At 71.6% G+C, this 5,000-nt stretch overlaps 1 non-coding gene across 1 annotated transcript; it reads left to right on the forward strand.

The window, feature by feature from the left end:
- Positions 1-4,786: 4,786 nt before the first annotated feature.
- LOC146784060 (5.8S ribosomal RNA) lies at positions 4,787-4,940 on the forward strand. Its single transcript, XR_014971775.1, has one exon. It is a non-coding gene; the product is annotated as a 5.8S ribosomal RNA (ribosomal RNA).
- Positions 4,941-5,000: the final 60 nt, after the last annotated feature.

Consider the following 5,000-nt stretch of genomic DNA (forward strand, 5'->3'; position numbering starts at 1 on the left):
GAAGGGTGTCCACCGGGGCCCGTGGAGTCTCTCCCCAGCCTGGCTAGGGTTCGGAGGCTGGGCCCGGACCCGGGGCTTTTGCTCCGTCCCAGTGTCCCAGGGAGCGGGAGCCCCCCGTCCTGCAAGCCAGCCGAGGGTCCATGCGCTGGGGAAGGGTGTCCACCGGGGCCCAGGGAGGATCTCCCCGGCCTAGCTAGGGTTCTGAAGCTGGGACCGGGCCCGGGGCTCTTGCACCGTCCGGCGGGCCCCGGGGTGCGTGAGCCACCCCCGTCCTGCAAGACAGCCGAGGGTCTGGGTGCTGGAGACAGGGGTCCACCGGGGCCCAGGGAGGCTCTCTCCGGCCTGGCTGCTATCAGAAGCAGGGACCGGGCCGGTGTGCAGGAGTGGCTGGCTTTATCTGCTACGCTGACGGAGCGTAGTTTTCTGCCCACCCCTATACAACCATGTGGTTTGTGAGAACCCGTCCTGCGGCCTGGTGAGGGTCCGGGTGCCTGTGACAGGGGTCCATTGGGCCAAGGGAGGCTCCCCAGACCTGGCTGGGATCAGAAGCAGGGACCGGGCCAGGTGGGTGGGTGGCTGGCTAAGTCCTTTCCACTGCGTAGTAGGAGTTTGGTTAGGGCTGGGCGGACTTTGCGTAGCGCCACTACGCAGAATTTTGAAAAAATTTGTGGAAAACGAGAGCACATCCTGAGTAGGGCTGGGCGGACTTTGCCTAGCGCAACTACGCACTATTCTGAAGAAAATTGTGGAAAACGAGCGCACAACCTGATGGACTGTGTGCCCGGGACGGGTCCCTCGTGCTTGGGCAGGCTCCCCGACCTCTCCAGCCTGGCTGCGTTGAGAAGCAGGGACCGGCCCCGGGCCTCCTGATTTTTGGTCAGGGCCTGGGATCCCACGTCCTGCGGCCTGCCAAGTGTCCATCTGCCCGGGACAAGAGACCCTGGTGCAGAGCCCCGGAGCCCTGCAAGGGCAGGCGGGAGCCCTACTGCTATGGCTCGGTGTGGGCAGCTGGGAGTCCTTTCGGTCCCGGCCATCTGGTCGCACCTTTCCCTCGGCCATCTGGTCGCACGCAATGCTTTCCAATGGGGCGACCAGATGGCCGGGCCAGCCTGGAAGTGCCGATGAGGGTTCATTTGACTGCCGGATCCCAGTCAGGGCTCCAGGAGGTCGGGCGCATCCGCGCCTAGGATCCCCTGCGTCACTCGGAGCGCGAGGGTTGCAAGAAAGGTGGGTAGCCTTCCTCCGGATTAGTAGGGGCAGGGTATGCCGGGACACCCCTCCTGGGGGTTGGCAGTTCTCAGGCGGGGACCAGATGGGCCAAGCCCAGACGACACTTCCCCGGGGCGTACGGTGCTCCCTCCTCCAGCCCGCGGCGAGGCAAAGTGCCCGGGACGGGCTCCATGGGTCCCCCGGGCGTCCGGGCCCCGGGAGCTCCGCCGGGCCTCCCATGCCTGAGGCCCAGCATGGGGTCTACGAGCCCCCCCACCCCCGAGGCCTGCACCCCAAAGCCCTGGAGCCCTGGAGCCCTGCAGCCCCGGAGCCCTGCAGCCCCGGAGCCCTGCAGCCCCGGAGCCCTGCAGCCCTAGAGCCCTGCAGCCCAGGAGCCCTGCAGCCCCGGAGCCCTGCAGCCCCGGAGCCCTGCAGCCCTGGAGCCCTGCAGCCCCGGAGCCCTGCAGCCCTGGAGCCCTGCAGCCCTGGAGCCCTGCAGCCCTGCGGCCCCGGAGCCCTGCAGCCCTGCAGCCCTGCAGCCCTGGAGCCCTGCAGCCCTAGAGCCCTGCAGCCCTGGAGCCCTGCAGCCCTGCAGCCCCGGAGCCCTACAGCCCCGGAGCCCTGGAGCCCTGCAGCCCTGCAGCCCCGGAGCCCTGCAGCCCCGGAGCCCTGCAGCCCCGGAGCCCTGCAGCCCCGGAGCCCTGCAGCCCTGGAGCCCTGGAGCCCTGCAGCCCTAGAGCCCTGCAGCCCTGCAGCCCCGGAGCCCTGCAGCCCGGAGCCCTGGAGCCCTGCAGCCCTGGAGCCCTGCAGCCCTGGAGCCCTGCAGCCCTGGAGCCCTGCAGCCCCGGAGCCCTGCGGCCACGGAGCCCTGCGTGGGCAGGCGGGATCCCCAGCGCAAAGGCTCGGGGTTGGACAGATGGGAGTCCTTTCAGTCCCGGCCATCTGGTTGCACCTTTCCTCCCTCGGCCATCTGGTCACGCGCAATGCTTTCCAATGGGGCGACCAGATGGCCGGGCCGGCCTGGAAGTCCCGATGAGGGTCCATTTGCCTCCCGGATCCCAGCCAGGGCTCCAGGAGGCCGGGCGCGTTCGCCCCTAGGGCCCCCCTCCGTCACCCGGAGCGCGCGGGTTACAAGAAAGGACGGTAGCCTTCCTCCGGATTAGTAGGGGCAGGGTATGCCGGAACACCCCTCCGGCGCTGGCGGTTCTTTGCCGGGGACCAGATGGGCTGCGCCCGGGCAACATCCTCCCAGGCCTCCGGGGCTTCCCTCCTCCGGCCCGCGGCGTGGCAAAGTGCCCAGGGACGGGCTCCACGGGTCCCGGGCAGTCCTCCCCCGGGCGCCCGGGCCCGCGGGCCCCGAGAGCTCCGGTGGTCCTCCCCATGCCTGAGGCCCAGCCGGGGTCCCCCGAGCCCACCCCGGGAAGCAGAGTCCCCCCGAGACCTTGGCGGGTGGGCGGGTGGGCAGGCGGGAGCCCTACCGCTATGGCAGACGGGAGTCTTCAGGTGCCGGCCATCTGGTCGCTCCTTGCCCTTTCGGCCATCTGGTCGCGCGCAAGGCTTTCCAATGGGGCGACCAGATGGCTGGGCCGGCCTGGAAGTCCCGATGAGGGTCCATTCGCCTCCCGGATCCCAGCCAGGGCTCCAGGAGGCCGGGTGCGTTCGCCCCTTGGGTCCCCTCCGTCACCCGAAGCGCGCGGGTTACAAGAAAGGGGGGTAGCCTTCCTCCGGATTACTAGGGACAGGGTACTCTGGGACCCCTCTCGGTCCTCAGCCGGCAGCTGGATGGGCCCGGATGCCGCCCCATCCCCGGGGCCTGCCGCGTGGCAGGGTGCCCGGGACGGGGTCCGGAGGGCCCGGGGAGGCTTCCTCTGTGCCTGCGGTCCTGGGAGCCCCGGCTGGGTCCAGGGGCCAGGCCCCGTCCCCCGGCACTGCCAAAGGCCCGGGACGGGGTTCCGTTGTGGCCGGGGAGCCTCCCCTCGCTGGATTGGGTTCAGGAGCTCCGGTCGGGCCCCTGGGGGCCCCGGGGAGAGCGGCCTCCCCACCCCAGGCTCCGTCCTGGGTCCTGCCGCGTGGCAGGGTGCCTGGGGCGGGGTCTGGAGGGCCCGGGGAGGCTCCCCCTGTGCCTCCGGGCCTGGGAGCCCCGGCTGGGTCCAGGGGCCTGGTCGGGCCCCGGGTTGGGGTCTCTGTCCCCTGGCCCCATCCCGCGGCACTGCCAAAGGCCCGGGACAGGGTTCCGTTGTGGCCGGGGAGCCTCCCCTCGCTGGATTGGGTTCAGGAGCTCCGGTCGGGCCCCTGGGGGCCCCGGGGAGGGCGGCCTCCCCACCCCGGGCTCCGTCCTGGGTCCTGCCGCGTGGCAGGGTGCCTGGGGCGGGGTCCGGAGGGCCCGGGGAGGCTCCCCCTGTGCCTCCGGGCCTGGGAGCCCCGGCTGGGTCCAGGGGCCTGGTCGGGCCCCGGGTCGGGGTCTCCGTCCCCTGGCCCCGTCCCCCGGCCTGCGGCACTGCCAAAGGCCCGGGACGGGGTTCCGTTGTGGCCGGGGAGCCTCCCCTCGCTGGATTGAGTTCAGGAGCTCCGGCCGGGCCCCTGGGGGCCCCGGGGAGGGCGGCTTCCCCACCCTGGGCTCCGTCCTGGGTCCTGCCGCGTGGCAAGGTGCCTGGGGCGGTGTCCGGAGGGCCCGGGGAGGCTCCCCCTGCGCCTCCGGGCCCGGGAGCCCTGGCCGGGAGCCCCGGCTGGGTCCAGGGGCCTGGTCGGGCCCCGGGTCGGGGTCTCCGTCCCCTGGCCCCGTCCCCCGGCCTGCGGCACTGCCAAAGGCCAGGGACGGGGTTCCGTTGTGGCCGGGGAGCCTCCCATCGCTCGTCTGGGTTCAGGAGCTCCGGCCGGGCCCCTGGGGGCCCCGGGGAGGGTGGCCTCCCCACCCCGGGCTCCGTCCTGGGTTTTGCCGTGTGGCAGGGCGCCCGGGGCAGGGTCCGGAGTGCCCGGGGAGGCTTCCCCAGCGCCTCCGGGTCTGGGAGCCCCGGCTGGGCCCCGGGTCGGGGTCCCCAGCCCCGGGTCCCTTCCCCCGGCCTGCCGCTCTGCCAAGGGCCCGGGACTGGGGTCTGTCGGTCCCGTGCAGGCCTCTTCTGCTTGTCGACGTTTTCTGCGGGCCCCGGGTCGGAGGGCCCGCCGGGTCCCCCACGCAGCCTCCATGGCTGAGGCCCAGCCGGGGCCCTGGGCCTCCGGCCCCCCATGCCCCGGCACCCGCTCACTCGTTTGTTGGGGCGCAGAGCGACCAGATACCTTCCCTTCCGAGCCCAGCCATCTGGTCGCGCCTGTCCCCCTCGGCCATCTGGTCGCGCACGTCCCATTTTGCTAAGTTTCCTTCGGCCATCTGGTCGCGCACGTCCCAATTTTTCTAAGTTTCCTTCGGCCATCTGGTCGCGCACAATGCTTTCCCACGACGGCGCTGTCTGACTCCCAGAGGGGAAGCCTTGAACGGGGCGCCCGTGCCGTCTCGCTGCGCGGGCGACGGACGGACGGCGTCGCCTTCCTCCCGCCTCTCCTGCGCCCGCAGGTGGGCGAACATTTTCGAAAAGTTGCCTGTGACTCTTGGCGGTGGATCACTCGGCTCGCGCGTCGATGAAGAACGCAGCTAGCTGCGAGAATTAGTGTGAATTGCAGGACACATTGATCATCGACACTTCGAACGCACCTTGCGGCCCCGGGTTCCTCCCGGGGCTACGCCTGTCTGAGGGTCGCTCGATCGTCAATCGCCCCGGGGCTTCCCCGGGACGCGGCTGGGGCCGTCGCAGGGTGAG

Source organism: Triturus cristatus, chromosome 11 (genome assembly GCF_964204655.1).
Source record: "Triturus cristatus chromosome 11, aTriCri1.1, whole genome shotgun sequence".
In the NCBI taxonomy this organism is placed as follows: domain Eukaryota; kingdom Metazoa; phylum Chordata; class Amphibia; order Caudata; family Salamandridae; genus Triturus; species Triturus cristatus.